This window comes from Poecilia mexicana, unplaced genomic scaffold (assembly GCF_051168715.1).
Source record: "Poecilia mexicana isolate PSO_F unplaced genomic scaffold, ASM5116871v1 scaffold_12, whole genome shotgun sequence".
Lineage (NCBI taxonomy): Eukaryota > Metazoa > Chordata > Actinopteri > Cyprinodontiformes > Poeciliidae > Poecilia > Poecilia mexicana.
In genome coordinates, this window is record NW_028263381.1 from 22,663,629 (window position 1) to 22,685,442 (window position 21,814).

The window sequence follows — 21,814 nt, forward strand, 5'->3', positions numbered from 1 at the left end:
ATTATTGCAGATCTTTCCAACCAGCAGTTGTCAGACTTTCTCAACCATCGATGGGGAAATGTTGATTTTTATCATCTACAAAAGGAAATACAGTTTTATTAATATTTCAAAGTATTAACAGTTTAAGCTCCAGTTTCTTGTGTGTTTTCCTCTTGTGAAAATGTCCAATTCAGACCTTGGGCTCTACCTCAACGCAGCGGCGTCGGATTCATTTTTGAGGTATTGGGGCCATGGGGTGTTTCGTCACCTCTGTTACGCACTTTGAATGTCAGGCTCTTGTTCAGTTGATATGATGGCTCCTGTCAATCAATTCAGTGGGTTTGTCGCCATTTGTCCCGAAGTAAACAGTAAACAGCAGGACAACCTAGTGGATCATCACGTTACGGCGCAGCAGCGCTTGGATGCTGCGGGTCTAAAACCAAAAGGCAGCAGATTATATTTGCTGTTCCACAAACTGAGCGGGAAAGAGATGATATGTGTGGGACAGATGACCAGTCAGACTGCTGACAATATTTTATATTAAAAACAAAGTGAAAAACACCATTAACTTTAATGTGGTTGTTATTTAGCAGACAAAAATGAATTTCAACAGAGACCTGAAAACCATCAGTAGCATCGATATTTATGGCTCCTGATGGCTGATTGGCATCTGGAAGAGCAAAGAGGAAAAACAAAACAAATTCACACAATTATTTTTTGATCTGAGCCAAAATGATCTGCTCTGGGCAAAGTGTGGGTGAGCATTTGGTCCGACCCGTAAACGGACATGATGGGCCCGATCTCTTTTTCTGTTTTTCATCCCAACGTCATTAGAAAGAAAACATCGTCACAGCTCTACAGATGGTGACAAATACAGAAATCTCATTTAATCTTTAGGCAGAACTGGTTCAGACCTGGACTGGATCAGAGTCAAAGCCTTTTTTCAGATGTCAGACCGGTTCCTGATCCCAACCCGACCCGAAGCTGCCGCATGTGGTGAACCTTTGGATCACTGTTATGATCTGGAGCCTCAGATTTGGTCCTCAGTGCTGGAGGTTTTATCTGTACCTCTGTCTGCATAGAAACACAGAGAGATGTCAGTCAGACTGTCAGAGTTGTGTGCAGCCTGTAAATGTCTGGCGGGACCAGCGGACAAGCAGGGCCGTAAAGTGGGGGGGCCAATGGGCCCCTGGCCCCCCCTATTCCGGCGCCTATGGCTCAATGTTCTCATCTTCTCATCATGTGATGAATTGTGTGTCTGCAGCTTATCAGGCTGTTTGGTCTCAGAGGAAGGCTGTGCTTCTCTGGCCTCAGCTCTGACCTTTAACCCCTCCCATCTGAAAGAGTTGGACCTGAGCTACAATCATCCAGGAGACTCAGGAGTGAAGCTGCTGTCGGCTGGACTGAAGGATCCAGACTGGAGACTGGAAGCTCTCAGGTATGGAGGAACCTGCTGCAGGAGCAGAGAAGGTCTGATAGAAGAGGAAGAGGAGAAACGTCTTTAGTCTGATGGGAAACATTTAGTTTGAAGAGAAATATTTAGTTTGATCATTAAATATTTAGACGCTTCATCTGGAGGCAGAGATCATGACCCAGTTTTCTGGAATATTCTCCTGACTAAGAACGGCTCACAAGGAAAATGAAAGAGTGGGATGGATTTAATAGAGTTTAATAGGGACTCTGACTAAATGAATAAAAGTGAAGTTCAGTTAGATTTCCATGATGATCTACTGATGACAGAAAGGACTTTAAAACAATATTTGATGGAGCTCCAGACCAATCAGCCCCAAGGAGCAAAGATGAGAAGAAAAGTAACTCCATGTTGGTCAGATGGATGTTTAAAAGTTCAGAGAGAGAAATAAAGATTTTGAACTAAACTCACAAGTGTGTATAGCGCCACCTGGTGGTGCTGGTTGGTAGAGGAAGTGCTGAAAGGTTGGAGGTGTTTGTCAGAGGTGTGTGATGATGGAAGCCTCTCCCTGGTTTGTGAGTCTGAGCTCAGAGATCAAATGTTTGGTTCTTGTTGAACTCTTTGTTGAATGTGATGCAGTTTCTCCTTTTTAATGTTTGTATTTCTGGATATTCCAGTGAGGCCACAGCAGGTTTTCAGCAGCAGGTTGTTTAGTGTTTCATTCCTTCATCTGTGTGTGGGAGTGTGGATGGAGCAGGTATCCAGGTGTTGATCAGAGTTTAGATTGATTGGATTTTAATGCTGATTATTAAATCAGGTTGAGCTTCCAGAAATGTTTCCTTAGTTTCCTGATGTCCTTTTAGGCTTCAGTGAGTTTCTTCAGGTTGTTACTGAGGGATTTCCTTTCTCCTCTCTGTTGGAGCTTTTCCTGTGTTTGGAGAAATGAGTTGTGCTGCAGCAGCACCAACTGTCCTTCCTACATCCACTGCAGTTTGCAATCCAGATGTTGGACTGTTCCTGTCTCAGTGGAGGACAATGTGTGTCTGAGAGACATGTAATGTCCATGTTTGCTGCTGAAAGAGACTGATGGTCTGACCCCCCTCCTCCTTTCAGGGTGGAGCCTGCTGGAGGCCCATTCTTGACACCAGGTCTGAGGAAGTGTAAGTGTGTTTTTCATCTGATTCATGACAACAAAGCAGCTCACATTCAACCATCTTCAAACTGTCACATCACTCATTCAGGATCATCATCAAAGATCAATAAATGATCAATAACTGCAGCTGAATTGTGTTTGTTCTCTCCATCAGATTCCTGTCAACTCACCATCGACACAAACACGGTGAGCAGAAAACTCAAACTGTCTGAAGACAACAGGAAGGTGACATGGGTGATGAAGCTTCAGTCATATCCTGGTCATCCAGACAGATTTGATTACTGGGATCAGGTGCTGTGTAGAACTGGTCTGACTGGTCGCTGTTACTGGGAGGTCGAGTGGAAAGGAGGAGTTTATATATCAGTGAGTTACAGAAGAATCAGGAGGAAAGGAGACAGTAGAGACTGTTGGTTTGGATGGAATGATCAGTCCTGGAGTCTGAGCTGCTCTGATGATGATGGTTACTATGTCTGGCACAATAACAGATCAACTCGTCTCTCCTCCTCCGTCTCTAACAGAGTATCAGTGTATGTGGACTGTCCTGCTGGCATTCTGTCCTTCTACAGAGTCTCCTCTGACTCACTGATCCTCCTCCACACCTTCAACACCACATTCACTGAACCTCTGATTCCTGGATTTCGGTTCTGGTCCAGTTTTGGTTCCTCTTCAGTGTTTCTTTGCTGATTTGAGTCTAAAGATTTTCCTCCTGTCAGAGAAACTCTCTCACTGTTGAACAGATAGTTCATCTCTACAATCTATTTCTTGGTGAAACTTTTCTGATTGAGTCCTTGGAAACTTTTTCTTCTTCCAGTCTTTAAAGATGGAAGCTGGGATTATTCCAGGATTATTCCAGGATCCTCATGTTTTCCTGTTTGTTTCCAGTCAAAGCTTCACACTGAATATCAAGATGTTGTTTCTCTTATTTTTTCCTCTCATTCATCAGATTTCATTGAAATGTTGATCAGTTTTTCTCTCTGAACATTTTCTGTTTCTGTCGGCTCCTATTTTTCTAAACTCGTCAGATTTGAATATTAAATCTTCCTTTTGTTTATTTGCTGCAGTTTTTCTTCATGTGTTTTAGAGAAATAAAAACATTTTTCTTCTTCTGCATTTGGTTCATTTGCTGCTCATTCTGTTCTTTTCCTGTTCAAATTTAAATATTTGCATTAAAAATATTTTTTCATCAACTCTGCCTTTCAGAAAGTCCTAGTTAAAATAAAACATTCCCATCCCATGAAGGTGAAAGATAAAAAATATAATCTCCAACTTTGGGTCATTTAAATACAGGTTTGTCTCACCAAATTAGTTTCCAGCAGTTCATTGTTTTTTTTTTTTTGTAAAATTAAAAGATGACACTTTATCTCTTCCCTCAGAATAAACTCTGGACTCTCAGTGCAGAATTAGTAGTTTGAACAAATTCAGGGATTTATAGCTGCAGTGTGTAACTTTTATTAAAAATATGTTTTTTACATATTTGTGAAAAATGTTACCCGTCATGACTGTATGGCATCAGACAGATGAAATATGAACAGATCAAACTCCTCCATGAGCTGCTATTGAGGTTTGAAGAAATACACCAGGTTGGTGTAGCGCATTAGCTTCTGTTAAGTGCTATGTTATTGTAGTGCTGTAGCATTAGTTCAAGATAAATGCCTTAGTGTAGCATTTTAGTGTTAGCTACTGCTAAATACCATGTTTGTGCAGCATGTTAGCATTTGTTTCTGCTAAATATAAGTACTATGTTAGTATTGTGTGCCAGCATTAGCTCGTGCTAAATACCATGTTGGTGTAGCGCTTTACAGCTAGCTACTAATAAATACTGAGTTGGTGTAGCACTTTGCTATTATGTACAATGTTGATATTGTGTGCTAGCGGTAGCTATCTGTAAATACCAGTTTCTGGAAGGCATTGGAGTTGGCTAGTGATAAATACTGAGGAGGTGTAGCGCTTTGGGATTAGTTGCTAATATGTGCTATGTTGGTATTGGGCGCTGGCGTTAGCTAGTGGTAAATACCAGTTTGGTGTAGAGCATTAGAGTTAGCAAGTGATATACACTGAGTTTGTGTAGCACTTTGGCATTAGTTGCTAATATGTGCTATGTTGGTATTGTGTGCTAGTGTTAAATACCAGGTTGATGTAGGCCATTAGCGTTAGCTAGTGATCAATACTGAGTTCGTGTAGCGACTTGGCATTAGTTGCTAATAAGTACTACGTTGTTATTGTTCTGTAGCATTAGCTAGTAGTAAATGCCATGTTGTTGTAGCACTTTACAGCTAGCTACTGATAAACACTGAATTGGTGTAGTGCTTTGGCATTAGTTGTTAATATGTACTATGTTGGTATTGTTTGCTACCATTTGTTTGTGCGAAATCCCATGTTTTTGTAGCGCTTTTCAGCGAGCTACTGATAAATACTGAGTTGGGGTAGCACTTTGGCATTAGTTGCTAATATGTGCTACGTTGTTATTGTGCTGTAGAATTAGCTAGATGTAAATGTCATGTTGTTGTAGCGCTTTACAGCTAGCTACTGATAAATATTTAGTTGGTGTAGAGATTTGGCATCGGTTGCTAATATGCACTATGTTGATATTGTGTGCTTGCATTAGCTAGTGGTAAATACCAGTTTCTGGAGGGCAACAGAGTTAGCTACTGATAAATACTGAGTTGGTGTAGCGCTTTGGCATTAGTTGCTAATATGTGCTATGTTGGTATTGTGCACTAGTGTTAGCTAGTGCTATAAACCGGGTTGGAGTTTGAATAAAACCTCCAGAACCTGGTGTGAGTGTGTGGCTGTTCCCTGATGGCATAACTTCATTAGTTCCTCCTGAAGTGTCAATAACAGACAAAGTGTGTGTGAGTGTGTGGCTGGACCCTGAGAGTGAATGTACCTCGATCAGAGTCCTGAAGTTTCCATGTTGGACAGAATGTGTGGGTGAGTGTGTGGCTGGACCCTGAGAGTGAATGTACCTCGATCAGAGTCCTGAAGTTTCCATGTTGGACAGAATGTGTGTGTGAGTGTGTGGCTGGACCCTGAGAGTGAATGTACCTTGATCAGAGTACTGAAGTTTCCATGTTGGACAGAATGTGTGTGTGAGTGTGTGGCTGGACCCTGAGAGCGAATGTACCTCGATCAGAGTCCTGAAGTTTCCATGTTGGACAGAATGTGTGTGTGAGTGTGTGGCTGTTCAATGCATGTCCAATTGCACTGTGGTCTACTTCCTGCTGTTGGATGGGTCTCCGATACAGTCTTCCTCAAAGCACCAAATTAAAACATTTCAACTCTCATAATAAAAGAAAAATAAAGGAACATTTATATCCTTGAAAAAAATTATATTTCCTGATGACAGAGAAGATTGTTTTGAATCATAGAAGGAAATCTGATTTTAATGAGAGCATTAATGTTTCTGTCTCTAAAACTCAGCAAATCCCTGATAAATTTTTAGCAATAATGCGTTTAATTTACTGTCTTAATCTAAAACTTTAATTAAAATGAGTTTTTGGCTTTGGAGTAAAAGCCTGTTTGTGACTGAAGCTGCTGAGAAACATTATTATTCTGGAGCCTCTAATTGGTTTCACTTTTTATCATTTATTTTCTAATGAGAATCAGATACAATAAGGTGTTATCTCACATTTTCTGCTTTAATGTCTTTTTTTCTGTTTTGTGTTTAGAGGGAATGTGGTTTCTGATTCAAACTGGATGATCTTATAAAAAAACATGTTTCAGTTTAAATCCAGCCCTGCTGTTTATAACCTACCAGCTAACAGCAGCTATTATCCATCTCAGTTACTGTGAGGTTTGATTTTACTGTTAAATAGAGAGAAAAGAAACCAAACATTTGACATTTGTTCATTATGGCACGAATTTATGGCAGATTTTAAACATAAAACCTGGAAAAGATGGATGGATGGATGGATGGATGGATGGATGGATGGATGGATGGATGGATGGGAATATACTTTATTGATCCTCAATGATAAATTACTTATTCATTGACAAGCTTCTCCATCTGAAGTTTTAAAAATCAATAATCCAAATGTAACCAAATGAGACGTTTATAAAATACGTTTATACCTGAGAGTAATGAGAGGATTCTATATGACTAAAATAAATAAATAACAACCATGCACATGCAGATATATTAATCAATAAATATTCTATGAATCTGCGACAGACTGGCGACCCGTCCAGGGTGACCCCGCCTCTCGCCCGGAACGTTAGCTGGAGAGGCAGCAGCTCCTCCCGACCCACTAGGGACAAGGGTGGAGAGAAAATGGATGGATGGATAATCTATGAATGACTGCAGAGAAAATTAGATCTCAGTAAGTCAGACTTGGTGTTGTAAAGTCCACTGGCTGCAGGCAGAAATGATTTCCTGAGTCTCTCTGTGGTTCTTTGGTAAAATGAGTCTCTGGCTGAAGCTCCTGGATCCGTCCAGCACGTCATGAAGTGGATGAGACTCGTTGTCCAACATGTCCTCCATCTTGGACAGGGTCCTTCTCTCTGACTCCACTGTCAGAGAGTCCAGCTCCACTCCAGCCACGCCGCTGGCCTTCCGGGTCAGTCGGTCCAGTCTGTTGGTGTCCTCCACCTCCAGCCTGCTGTCCAGCACCACAGCATCCAGGATGGCTCTGGCAACCACAGACTCTCAGAACATCCTGACAAAGTCCGGCAGATGTTGAAGGACCTCGCCTCAGAAAGTAGAGGAGACTTTGGCCCTTCCTGTTCACAGCATCGCTGTTCTTGACACAGTCCAGTTTGTGTCAATGTGGACTCCCAGATATTTATAGTTGTCCTCCATAATGTCCACACTGACCCCTGGATGGTAACAGGGGTCACCGGCGTCCTGGTCCTCCTCCTCAGATCCACCTCCAGTTCCTTTGTCACATTGAGCTGCAGCTGGTTCAGCCCACACCATGTGACAAAGTTGTCCACAGCAGCCCTGGACTCAGTCTCATCACCTCACTGATCCAACCAACCACAGCTGGAAACTTCTGGAGACGACGGGTCTCAGAGCAACAGCTGGAGTCGGATGGATAGAGCCTGAAGGAGAGAGGACAGTTCCCTGTGGAGCCCCATGTTGCTGACAACACTGTCTGACACACCAACTGTGGTAGATAGTCAAGAATCAGGACACCAGGGGGCTCCACCTGCATCACCATCAGTTTCTGACCCAGTAGAGCCGGACGGATGGAGCTGAATGTGCTGGAGAATCAAAGAACATGATTCTCTCAGAGCTGGTCCAGGTGAGCGTTTACACAGTTCAGCAGGAAGATGATGGCGTCCTCAACTCCCAGTCTGGGCTGCTAGGAGAACTGCAAGGGGTCCAGTGTGGTTGGACCAGAGTCCGGAGCGGCTCCAGGACCAGTCTCTCCAGGGTCTTCATGATGTGGGAGGTCAGAGGTCACAGGAGTCCTTGGAGTCACAGGGTCGCTGCGTCTTTGGTGCCGGAACAATGCAGGATGTTTTCCACGTCACAGGGATCCTCTGTAGGCTCATGTTGAAGACATGTGCTCTGCTTCCCCCTGCTGGACTGGAGGGTGTACTGCATGTCGCCCCATTACTCACATTAGAAACCTTTTAATTTTTACAAATATTAGTGGCAAATAATTGCAGTAAACTGTAATAAACTTATGCAGGTTCACATATGGCCAGACTTTTTATTGTAGTTTATCTGTAACAGGTTAATATAACAAATAACCAGCAGATCAGTAAACACTGTGTTGATGTGAAGTCAAGCAGAAAGGCCTGAACTTTTCACATTTTGGTGTTAGAAGTATTTTTAGCAGCAGATTCATGAAGCCATTAATCCCAACAAACCTGATAACTTTAACTGTTTTATTTGGTTTTATTTTTGCTGTTTCAGATCAACAAGAGACATTCAGGAAATATAATCATTTGTTCCCATGAAGCAGCAGAAACATTTGTTTGCATGAAATTCTTCCTACATGAACATCAAATAACTTCAGGTTTGGACTGGAAGCAGCTCATTGGAACAAATAATGTAGCAAACAAAACAAAATAGATGATTTTTTAGATTTCTGACCAGAGGGTGAAGATGAAATAATACATTTATGTTGCTGCTAATTCTGCTTTTCTAGGATTTTTGTTCTCCTTTAATTTGTTCACCAGTCAAGCAGAGAAGATGGTTGGACGCATGTTGTGATGGTAAAGTTGTTTTAATTTTCTAATCCTTTATAAATAAAACAGCAAAAGTTGATAAAGTCACTGAAGATGTTGGTGGTGATTGTGATGGATCGAGCAGTCAAAGGAAAGCCAGGCACAGGTTTAAATTAAAACATTATTGGCTTTTATTTAACCCAAAACATAAACTTTGGTCAACAATAAAAAATGACAAACTTGGGCCCATAAAAAGGTTAAAGTAACAAAGTTGAACTCAGACTGACTCCAACAAACATCCCTCCCTAAATGAGACAAAGGGGAAACTTAAATCCTGGCTGATCAGGCCACATAGAAACACAGAGGGGAGAAACACAAACAGCAACTGAAGCCAGCATAGAAAAACCCCCTCCCCTCTGGATGAGTAGTGGTATGAGCCAAGCTGCAGCCTCAGCAGCTCCAGCTCTTTGTTCCTGTGAAGGACTGGAGCAGCCGGGACTGAGGAAACTCAGAAAACAGGTTCAATCAGGCGGGACATAACAGTGAGATCTAAAATGTCTGCACTTCTTCTAGAATACAGCGTTATGATGTGCTGCCTTCTAAACAAAAATAGTTATTCTGTCAATTCAATGCTAGACTTAAAGAAACCCAGATATAAATGTGGTGAGACTGAACTATTGTGTGTGGTGTGATTGGATGGCGCCACATTTGTGCGACTGGAACTGCAGCATCACAGTGATGAAAAACTAAATACATTCTTACCAGCTACTAATACATTTATTAAGCTTCCCATGATGCTTTCAATCATCTGCTAGTCATTTCATTGACATCAAGTTGTTGTAAATAATAAACATTACAGTGGAAAACACAGAAAGAAATGAAAAAGTCCCCAGATGATCAGATCAGCTCCAGTTTCCTGATTAAAAACTGTTTAAAAATGATATGAAGAAATTCACCAAACCAGTAAACAATCAATCATTGTCAAGTTTTCTGGTCTCTTTAAACCACCTCAGCTTCTGCCCAAACTAGAAAAAGCTTGTTTCCCTCAAAGAAATGCAGGAACCACTCATCTCATCTTTTATTCATCTTTTCTTTTTGTCTTTAGATGATTTCAGCTGACAGTGTAAGACCACCATGACTTGGCATAAGTAGTCAGAGAGTCACAGAGAGTCACAGAGCAGGTTGGAAACCTACAAACTAATGAAACTAAATCAGTTACAGATCACAATCAACTCATTCACTAGTTTTCCAGGTTAACAATCTACTTTGAAGTTAACAGTGAATGAAGGAACAAATAAACTACATTCCAAACACATCAAACCCATTGAATCAAAGGCTGATTTGGTCTCTGAATGCAGATTAAATGATATCATGTCCAGTTCCTACCAGAGTGTCTTTGTGGAAGCTTGAAGCTGAGGCTCTTTGTCTGCAGAGATCATTGTGAGCACAGGTGTGCCAAGTTACCTGATAGACTTCAGATGGGCCTGAGTGAAAGGGATGGGTGCGCTTGGTTCTCTGTGATGTGTGTGCCAGTTGGGTGGAGATAGTAAATGCACTCACAAATGAACCATTTGCTGTTTTAACTTGACAATCATCAAACCAATCCTTCATCTGATCAATAATGTTTCATTTGGACTTTTTGTTCTTCATGCTGAGCTGCTGGTTGATCACTGAGATCTTCATCGGTAGGATTTTTAGTTCATAATCAGAGCTGAAGAATGGAGCCATCTTGGCAGTGAAGGTGTGTGTGAAGGGGTGTGTGTGTGTGTGTGTGTGTGTGTTAGTATCCAGGTGAGAGAAGGACAGCTTTCCTCTGTCCCAGTCCAGATTCACTCTGATCCTCTGGACTTTATTCTGGACTGGGAGACGAGTGGGAGGAGCTGATGGAGACCATGCTGAGTCTTCATCTCCATTGAACTCTATAACCAACAGTCCAGACTTTATGTTTTTCTTCCTATCAACAGATTCTTCTATCACACCAAATATCCAGGATTTCCTGCCTCCAGCATCAACATCCCAGCTGTGGTTCCCTGAGTTCAAACCCTCAGAAGTCAAAACAGAGACAGAATTTATCAGCAAAACTCTCTGGATTATCAGGAAGCTGCTGTTTCTCTCCTCCAGTCAAACTGGTCAGATCTTCAGACAGATGGAGTTCTTTACCAGCCGTGTTTGGGTCCAGAACCAGAGGAGTGTAGGTCACCATGGTCTCCATGTTGCTCCAGATGTTGAAGGCCAGGTTGCCCAGATGTTTGGCCTGGTCTATCAGAGCTCCTGAGGGCAGCTGTGGATCCTCCAGCAGGGGGCAGCGCTGGACTCTTTCCACTGCAGCCTTGTAGTTGTGCAGGAATGAGACGTCTGCAGCTCTCAGCTCCTCCTCTGTGGCTCTGACTGTGTCTGAAAGAGCTGCTATCTCTCTGCTCAGAGCCTCCATCTTCTCCTTCATCATCCCTCTCTTCTGCTCCTCTTCCTCCCTCAGTGCAGCCAGCCTGGCCTCCTCTTCCTCTGCTAGAAACTGATGAAGCTGCTTAAACTGCTCCCTAATCTGCCTCTCTGTGTGTCGGGCCTGGACCTCCAGGTGTTCTGCTGTCTGATCAAACTCCTCCTGAACTTTCTTCCTGAGCTCCAGCTTCTCCTTTAAAGGCTCCAGAGTTTCCTGAAGTTTCTTCCTGTGTTGCTGAGCAGCTTCATCGATGGCTCTGAATCTGTGCTCGGTGTGTAAATCTGAATCTCTGCAGACGAGACACACTGGCTGCTGATGGTCCAGACAGAAGAGTTTGAGTTTCTCAGAGTGCAGAGAGCAGAGACCCTCTGAAGCATTTTGGTTTCTCTGCTGTAACAAAGACTCACACAGATTCTTCAGAGCCAGATTACAGGGAGGAGCATCTGATGCTGATCTTTTCCTACCAACAGGACATGAGCGACCAGTTCTTCTTCTTCTCCAACATTTCTGGAGAGGCAGCAGAAGTTCTGCTCACTACTTTTCTCTCTAGCACTCGGTGAAGGCCGACGCTTTTTCCTCTGCTCCTCTCCCTACCCATTCCACCCTGCTTGATCTTTCTTGCTTTTTTGGAGCCTTTTTTTGCACATCCTCCAAATCTATCAATTATACATCTGGTTAACTGCTCTCTCAATCCAAGTGATCAAATTTTCTCCAGGAGACGGAGCAAATGGGAACCCTCTTGTCCTGCAGGAACACACATGATGGGATGGTTTCACCTGGATTTATTCATGATAACAGGATTTCTGCTGTTTGCAGCTTGTGCATTTCTGGCTTAGCAACACATTTGTGACAGATTTGGCCTAGTTAAAACACACAGACTACTGTATTTTGTGGGACCCAAGTTGGATGTGAGTCTTGCTGAGACTGGCAGCCCAGCTGAGGATCCAAAACTCACTAGCAGGATGGAATAGATCTTGGAGAAGCTGCTGGCTTTGGTTCAGTGGAACGGCCACATGAATCTGGATGAACTAGAAGAGATATAACGGTTAAAGACTCGAGGACAGACAGAAATGTTAAGTCTGCCAGATCTAAAGAGAATTTGTTCTTCTGAATCTGTGTGGCCTTCTGGATATCTGGACTCTCCTGGAGACCAGATGTAAACAAACGGCTCGTTCCCGTCTCCTCTCCCTTCCCAAGTCACCCTGGAATCTGATGGCTGAACTCTAGAGGACTCTCTCCTGATATTTCCACCTTCATCAGAGAGTTTTTACATTATTACTTTGTAGAAACTGTGCAGTTCTCACTGTTAACCCAGAAAAGGAATCAGAACAAACCTGGAATCCAGAGACTCTCATTTATTAGTCTTTCTGTTTTTTACTAATTGTAGAGTTCTCACAATTTAGACCAATTTTATTTATTACTTTTAAGATTATTATGCAGCAAGACTCCTATTATTGCAACCCAGAAAAGGAATCAGAACAAACTGAGAATCCAGAAAAATTCCTCCAGAACCAGTACATTTAGTTTTTCTTATTACTTAGAAACTTGTAAAAGTACTAATTACTTTTACAAGTTTAGAGCAACACTTACTTATACTTACCTAGCAACCCAAAACAGAGACTAGATCAAACTTGGAGTCCAGAAAAACCACCTTAGCAACGACCTTTAACCTCAGATTCTTCCAACCTGGTGACCCTTAAGAGGAGTATTTAGTTTATTTCCTTTGGATCAACATGATTAGATTTCTCTCCTTCTGCTCTTTACCTTGGTTTATTATTTTGTCTGTATTTCCTGTTTAATTCCTATAAAGCTCTTTGCTTTGCCTTGTTGCTGAAAATGTGCTACATAAATGAAATTAGCTTTAGCTTCTCTGACCTCAGAGCTGATCTGGTCCAGAAGGTCAGAGGTCGCCAGATCTGAGCTGCTTCCCTGCAGAAAGAAGAGAAGACAGAGACAGGGAGGCGAGGGTCACCAGGACTCCTTCAGTACCAGCAGAACCCAGATCAGGGTCAGTTCTTCACAGATCAATCAAACACTGGGTCCAACTGACCCGGCAGGAACAGGGAGAACTAATCCTGTTCCTGACTCACAGGTTCTAGATCAACTCTTCCTCCAAAGTGTTTGATCAAACTGGGACAGAACCAGAACCCTGCAGCAGAGTCCAACCACTGACCTCTGACCTGTAGATGAACCCGTTTCTTCATCAGGATGGTTTCCTCTCTGCTGCAGATGCTGCAGGTGTAAATCTTTCCATCTTCAGGTGTGGGGTGGTTCAGGGTCAGACTGAGGTCTCCATGTTGAAGCTTGTCCTCCATCTTGGTTCTGGTTCTGTAGAGCCGGTCCTGTTCTCCAGGTTGGTCACAACCGTTCTGATACACATGGACCTTCCTGTTGTCTCCATCTGTCCACTCCACCTTAGCCTGGTGAGGCAGTCGGGTTGTGGTTCTGCAGGGCAGCAGGACCCACTTTACTCCATATTCCAGCCAAACCTGCTACTCTGAGGAAACAACAAGCAGAAAGTCGGATTTAAAGCGACGGCACTCGCTTTAAATACGACTGTTGTAGAATAAAATGCCTGTGAAAAATCCTTATTTTCCCATTTTCCTCACCTGCCACCTGAGCAGCCATGGGCTGAACTTATACAGCTGAACCCCCCGCTGCCACTAAAGGCTCTAATTTCAAGGATTTATAACTCAGTCCAATCATATGATGTCTTTTTAGCTCCAAACACCAGGAGAGCCTGGGAGCCTGAACTGGGGCTGGTTTTTGATGAACGTTGGTGGGAATCAGCCCTGACAGCCATTCAAACTTCTCCATGTGCCGCCTGAGCTCGGTTCAGTTTAAAGTGCTATTCAGACGTCATTATTCCAAAACTAGGCTGGCAGATCTTCCTAAATACGGTAGATGTTACCGATCCATGTGGAGGCTCACCCTGCAATCTGCCACACATGTTTTTCACCTGCTCAGGCCTCACAAGTTTCTAGCAAATTTACTTTCTCAACAACCGTTGACAGTTTAGCTCACACTGGAACTTTTTCTGGTTCATTTTCTGCTTCTACTGGAGGTTTCTCCCTGTTAGCCCTCCTGTGGTCTTAGCATAACGCTAAGGAGGATCGTTACATGGGGAAGCAGGGATTTGTCCTGCCAGACCGTCAGTTCCCAGAACCACACACATAAAATCCTTGTAAAAGCCACAGAGGGTCAGTGCGCCCCCTCCAGGCCACAGGAGGTTAGAGGGGTTTGGATATTTGCTCCAGCAAACAAAACCTTTTAAAATATATTTTCCATCTAAAAATGTCTTTTAATAATTTGCGTATTTGATCAAATGACTTGATTCAAACTAAAATGTAACATTTTATGACTTCTACTCAACTAGACTCAGGATTTTAATGCTGACTTGGGATTTTTATCCAGACTTTGGTGGAATATCTTGCAATACAATCCAGAGCATCTCCTGGTTTTTGTTTCTGCTTTTAATGCTGTTTTCAAATGATTTAATAAAAGAATCATATTGAAGTGAATCTCCATCAAAAACTCAGATCTTCTTTATATCTAATGAGGAATTGCTATCAGGTAAAGTTTGGAGTTTTTCAGCTTTTCTGAAGACGTGACAATTTTCTTGATGACTAGAAATGTGAGACGTTTATTTTTTGGTGAGTTTTAATGTTTGGTTGGTGAATCAAACGACCTGCAGAAGGAGTCTGAGATTGTGAATCCATGCCAGGAGAAAAATATGCAGATCTTTGCTTTTCAACAAAATACAAACATGTTATTTTGAATGTAGAGTCATAAACATGAGTTTTTACAATGACACCAGACTTAATCTGACAGGATGAAAAGTTACCACCCTCTGATAACAGGACACATTTTATCCATCTGCATTTAGAGGCAGAAAAGTTTAGAGACTCACCTGACAGGAAATAATGTGGAAGATGAAATAAAAGGCCTGCAGAGACGATCAGAACCAGAACCAGCAGAACCAGGAGAGCTGTGGCCCAGAATGGAAAGCTTCCTGTGGAGATCAAATGAGGTTTGACCTTCCTCTGACCTTTGACCTTCATCAGTAGATCAAATCAATCAAATGTTATTTGTCATTTCAGCAGCAAGATATTTCAAAGAGCTTCACATCATTAAACACAAAGTCATGCAACATAGAATCAGCAAAACATGACATAAAGTCATTGAATTGGTAACTGATTCTGTTCCAGCTGTGTCTCTGTGACCTTTGACCTGTGTCAGAACCACTGTGTGTCTCAGGATGTCCTGGCCCCTGTAGATGGTGCAGATGTTGCTTCCACTGTCTCTGTCAGTGGGATCCCTCAGGGTCAGACTGGCGTCTCCGGTCCTCAGCAGCTCTTTATTCATCTCTGTGCGCCGCCATAAAGGCTGTCCTGCTTATTGTCAGATCTGCTGCTGTTTGAAAACACATGAACCATCATGAGTTCTGGTTCTGGACGGGTCCAGTCCACTGAAGTGTCCTCAGGAAGGTCAGCAGACGTTCTGCAGGGCAGGATAACAGACTCTGCTCCTTCATTCATCGCCACCTCCTCCTGATCATCTGAGGAAACATCAAATGTAACCAGTGGGGAGGAAACTGACATGAAATTATTACAACATTTAATATCATTGAGTTTCTGTGTTGTGCTGGAAAATTAGAGGCAAATATCTGATGACTGTTAATGAGATGCCATGTCTTCTCTGTTTACTGCGTCCACAATCAGCAGGCAGACATTTTTAAAGAAGGATTTGTGTCAATTTCACAAGTAGAGAAAAGATTTTCATTTAAAGATATAAAACCAAGCAGCTGTTTTTACATGACATTTACTGTATATTTATTTATATCATCTTCATTGAACCAATTGTGTCTCAGTGAGATGAAAAATCAACCTTTGAAGAGACCTAGCCGAGACAATACACAAACAATTACAGATCAAAACTACATCAAAATGCAATTGATGTCAAATGTAGATAATAAAGGAAGAAGAAAAAAGCAACACAAATGTAGAAATAGGACTAAACTACAACTTGATATTAATCAAAGCTTACAAAACAAATCATAAACTGATGAAGAGACAAGAGAGGAGAGAATTTCCTTCAAGTCTTTCTACAGTTGATTCCAATCTGAGCATCTAAATCTAATTTAGTTTGACTTTGTTTTATTAGATTTGTATGATTACATAGTCTAATAAAATGCTCGTTATAAAACCACCTGATCCAACTCTACTAATTATCCACAATTGTTGTCAAATAATTTCATGAACATCAAGTTTCTACTGCAAACAGAGCAGCTGATAGATTCCCTCTGAGTCCTTGGTCTCATTCATCCATCCATGGGTTTCACTCATTCACTCTGGGATGCTGCTGCTGCTGCTGGTCTCCATGGTTACAGAGACCAGGATCAACAACCATCATCATCAGTTTTCTCACTGCAACAGATTCATTCACAACATGTAGCTTTAGAATCTGGTGTTAATCTGACCTTTGACCTCCAGGTGAACGGCTGCCAGCTCCAGTTCTTCTCTCCCGTCGTAGATGATGCAGGTGTAGTTTCCACTGTCAGACAGGTGAGGTTTCCTCAGAGTCAGGCTGAAGGTTCTGCTGTCCAGAGGGTTCATGGAGGTCCGGCCTGTAAAGTTCTGGTTCTGGCCTTTGAGCTCATCGTTGTCTTCTCTCCTCAGGTGGACAGATTTAGGAGTGAGATCGCTGCGGTTCCACATCAGTAAGGCTCTTCAGGCAAATGATCAGAGTATCGGCAGCTCAGGAGGACAGACTCCGCCCCCTCATTAACCTCCACCACTCCAGCAGGGCATGCTGGGAAACTGAGGACACAGACAGGAAATACTACGTGTTCAGTGGGAAGAAATGACATTGCAAGGATCTGATGTGGGATTTTTAATTGATGAACAAAGATTTTGAAAAAGATTCAAGTCCTGGACTCCATTATTTGGGTAGAAGGGATCACTCTTTACTTTGAACCCTTTAAATAAACAGGGACATAAAAGTGTCATAAAAACTGATAGTTTAATCAAAGTATAGCTTATCGTACCATGGTAAAGAAATGCAGCTGTCAGAGCAGCAACTTCAGTTTGAACAAGAATATAAACACAAAGATAAAAAGTATAAAAGTGAGAATAAGGAACTACAATCATGACGACTTTAACACTTGATTCAGATTCAAACATATTGATCCCAAGGGGAAATGAAATGTAACACATATTATTCAAGGCTCTTCAAAGACTTATTGTAGGTGGTGATGGTTGTGGGCAGGAAAAGTCTCCTGTAGTGGTCTGTGTCGCAGCACATTTCAAGGAGCCTCTGACTGAAGACACTGTTTCTCTAAGGCCGTCTGATGAAGAGGATGGTCAGGGTGATCCATAATGTTCCTGATTTGATCTAAAGTTCCTCTGGACCATCATCTCCAGTAGCCCCACAGTCATCCCCAGAACAGAACCAGAACCAGAACCTCCCTTTTTCCCAGGGATCCAGACGGTCTCAAACTGGTTTTTCCGTCTTTGGCTCCGTCTTGGTCTGATCTGACAAATTGTGTCCAGGCTGGTTTGAGACTTTATGGATTTAGTCCAAATGACCACAACATAACTCGTCTTTATCTTCACCTGCAGACGCTCAGCAAACTGGATTTAATTCAAAGCAACATGATGAGAGATATTTAATAGATTAGATTTAATAGAGACTCTTTATGTTCACATGCTGACGTTTGCTGAGAAAACACCTGGAACCTGATAGCAGGAAATTATTACATTTGTCTTTTTAAAATACATATCTATGTTAAAAACATTTCAAACATAAAAATACAAAAATACCTGTTTATTTGATGACTGCCAAGATGAACAATATGTGAAGAGAAGGAGACAAGATCTAGTTTTACTAGATCTACAGCAACAAAAGGACGAGTAGCATTTGATTTACTAACTACATCAACCTTTGTCAAAGTGCCAACATTGTGTAAAATGTGTTCAAATACTAACTGAGCCATTAAAGACAGAGCAATGCTAGAGCATCGCTGTCTGAGCCACACAGGAACCTTTCAAAATAAAGGCCCAACAGCTTCAACCATCATCACACAGCAAAACTCCCTGAAGCCGTGGCTGGTGAAGAGGAGAAATCAGACTAATGTCATCAAGTCAGAGACATCAATTCAGTCTCATCTCCAATGAGACGTCGTTAATCTAACTGGTTACATTTTGTCATCTTGGGACAACATGGAACATTTTGGGGAGCCTTTAATTGTCCCCAGATTATCCAGCTGTGGCTCATTTTGTCTGCCCCACTCAGGCACTGAGTAAAAAACAAGTGACTGAGTAAAGCTCACTGACAGCATGTTGGATTAAAGATTACAGAGAAATATGACTTTGGAGAATAAATGTCAGCAAATGATCATTTACAGCTGTCAGCTTCACATGGCAACAATATGTCCATGTTGTCCAGCTTCACATGGCAACAATATGTCCATGTTGTCCAGCTTCACATGGCAACAATATGTCCATGTTGTCCAGCTTCACATGGCAACAATATGTCCATGTTGTCCAGCTTCACATGGCAACAATATGTCCATGTTGTCCAGCTTCACATGGCAACAATATGTCCATGTTGTCCAGCTTCACATGGCAACAATATGTCCATGTTGTCCAGCTTCACATGGCAACAATATGTCCATGTTGTCCAGCTTCACATGGCAACAATATGTCCATGTTGTCCAGCTTCACATGGCAACAATATGTCCATGTTGTCCAGCTTCACATGGCAACAAGATGTCCATGTTGTCCAGCTTCACATGGCAACAATATGTCCATGTTGTCCAGCTTCACATGGCAACAATATGTCCATGTTGTCCAGCTTCACATGGCAACAATATGTCCATGTTGTCCAGCTTCACATGGCAACAATATGTCCATGTTGTCCAGCTTCACATGGCAACAATATGTCCATGTTGTCCAGCTTCACATGGCAACAATATGTCCATGTTGTCCAGCTTCACATGGCAACAATATGTCCATGTTGTCCAGCTTCACATGGCAACAATATGTCCATGTTGTCCACAGATGGTGTCTTCTCCTCTCAGCTCTGGTCAGGTTGATCTTTTCTTTCTCTGCTCTGATCCTGGACAGCAGACCAGTGGAGGTTGTTAAAGCTCAGTCACACACAGTTTCAGTCCAAATGTCCAACAGGAGACAGACAGTCGTCCCCTGAATGGACATGTCTCATCAGTTCTCTGGTGTCAAATAAATCAGGATCAACAGAAACTTCAGAGCCTGGAGGTGATGAAGGTTTTCTTCATCTTCCTCATCTTGTTGATCCACTGGATCTACTGGATCACTTTGATCAGCTGGTGGTGTGAGAGGGACGTCATCTGGTCCATGGAGGACAGGGCTGAGGAGTTGAGGTCAGAGGTCAGATGCACCACAGTGAGGCTCAGACAGAGGAGAGAAGAAGAAGCAAATAGAAATCCATTAGTTTGTTTTGTTGTTTTTATTGTTTATATAAATATTTACATCTTATTTTTCCTTTTCATGATTGTTTTAGTCACTTATTATCCTCCTTTTCAAAATAAAATCATTTGCTGATTCAAACACACTAAAACATATTAAGGCCTGTAATTTATCCACTAAAGATTTATGTTCAGAAATAGAAGCATTTCCATTTGTTCATCATTTTTCTGTCTTTCTCTTCTTTCTCTCTTTCATCCAACTTTCCAAACTTTCCTTGTTTCTCAGGATCAACTCGACTCTTCGTTTCTCGTTTCTTTGCCTCAGTTTCTTCCTCTGCTTCTAATTATCTTTCTTTTCCTTTTAAACCATCAGCTTCAATGAACAGGAGAAATGACACTTTTCATCCATTCATTCACATCATGCAAACTTTTTTCTCCATATTTCATTATTATATAGTGAATCGATTCACCCTGAGGAGGAGAAAAGACCCAGGAACCACTCAGACCCATTTCTTCTGAATAGGTGGGATTTCCTCTTTAGACTGCAAACGTCTCCACAGAATCCAACCAATCAGCTTTGAGGTCGCTCTGCCTCTTCATCCTCTAACAGGTTTTTATTTCTGATAAAGTCTTTAGGATTCTCTAAAGGTTTGGTTCCCTGAATTTAAAACCAAAACTCTAGTAAATACCTGCCTTATCCTCTGATAAGGACTTTGACTAGGACTCATCCTAGAACCTGTGGTTCCATCAAAACTCTGTCAAGGTTTTTATTCAGCTTTACAAGAAAAACTAAAAAATCTCTATAAGTATCAATTTCTTTGTCAGACACCCTGCAGGAATCTTCAAGAAAATAATCTTTACAAAGATCTGTCTTCTCTTCTTCTCTTACTTTTCTTCTTTGTTATTCTTTTCCTATTTTGGTATTTATTTTTCTTTCTCTTGTAATCTCTATTAATCTGGTCAATCTCAATCCTCAGGGAAAAAGGTCATTAGGATCCTTTAGTATTTTATAATTTATAATTAGTAAGTTAGTTTATTCCCTGAGTGAGTCTCAGCAGATATCAGTGGATTGAGTTCGTTGATCTCAGCTCTGGAGCCGTGGAGCCGACCAGCAGCCCTCGTCTCTTTAATCCTAATCCAGGTTTGAGGCTGGAGCCGAGTGTCCAGGTCGGCACCAAACTGTTGAGGAAAACATTAATTTCCAAGCTGTTAGATGAAATCAGTCCATCAGGTTTATTTGTATCTTGTGCAGAATGCAGAGAGCCTGTAAGACGATCAGTAATGAATCAGTTCAGGATGAAAAGCTCCAACAGGAAGAGTCAACATGTAGGTTTTATATCCAGGATCCAGAACATGCAGAGACAGTCTGGTTCCCTTCAGCTGCAGGAAAACAACTTCCAACCTTGTGTGTGTTTAACCCAAACAGGATCTTCAGGTCAGAGTTCACAAGCATTAATATAACATGATCAGCTGATGGGAACTTAGGATCATTTTATCACCACACAGACAGACTTAGTTTGTCATTTATTTGATATTTTTTCCTTAGTTTGGCCCTAAAACTCTGTTGTAGCAAATAAAACTGGACATAAGTTTATAATTTTCTACACATTTTAATCTAAAGGTTATAATTTTTACATGTGTGGAATACAAGATGTTAGCTTTGTTAGCTAATGTGGTTATAAATATGATATGAATGGTGATTATCTTGACTGAGGCATGTTTGTTCTTCCATACATCAGTTTACTTTATATTAGTTTGCCAATAACATAATTGATCAATTAAACTGATGGTTGTTGCTTCAAAATAATAATTCTGATCAGTTTGATTTGTTATAAAGAGTAAATATTTTAAAAAGTTGTTCAGATGAACAAATCATAGCATCACGGAGCTTCTTTTCTAAATGTGACAGATTTCAACATCTCAACTCTCTTAATCCCAGTTTGTGACATTTTGGTCTCCAAGCTTCAGATTAGTGGAGATTAATCTGCATGGCAGGAAAACTGGGATGATGAATGGATGAATGCAGCTCTGCCACTAAATAAAAACAACTCATCGGCTCTCATCCAGTCTCAACCCACCATCCTGATGTCTGAAAGGCGTTGCCACGGCGACTCCAGTCGAGACGTGGAGGTTTGGTTTCCTGCAGGAGATTAAAGCCGAACACAGACTGGAGGAAACGCTCACAGTTCTTAGTGGAAACAGACTTTACTCAACTAACAGCAGAAGGTTTGATTTTATTATTAACACTTTAATGGACCAAATTCCTGA

The 21,814-nt window shown here is 41.7% G+C and overlaps 1 long non-coding RNA gene and 1 pseudogene across 1 annotated transcript in view; both read right to left on the reverse strand.

Moving 5' to 3' along the window:
• The window catches only part of LOC148156098 (uncharacterized), a 369,453-nt gene extending 355,759 nt beyond the window's left edge, over nt 1-13,694 (reverse strand). The window contains exons 1-2 of the long non-coding RNA XR_015764735.1: nt 13,274-13,694; nt 12,976-13,029 (exon numbers count right to left, since the gene is read on the reverse strand). This is a non-coding gene — a long non-coding RNA (uncharacterized LOC148156098). The remainder of the gene's footprint in view (nt 1-12,975; nt 13,030-13,273) is intronic.
• LOC148156116 (E3 ubiquitin-protein ligase TRIM35-like) lies at nt 9,726-11,698 on the reverse strand (annotated as a pseudogene).
• Nucleotides 13,695-21,814: the final 8,120 nt, after the last annotated feature.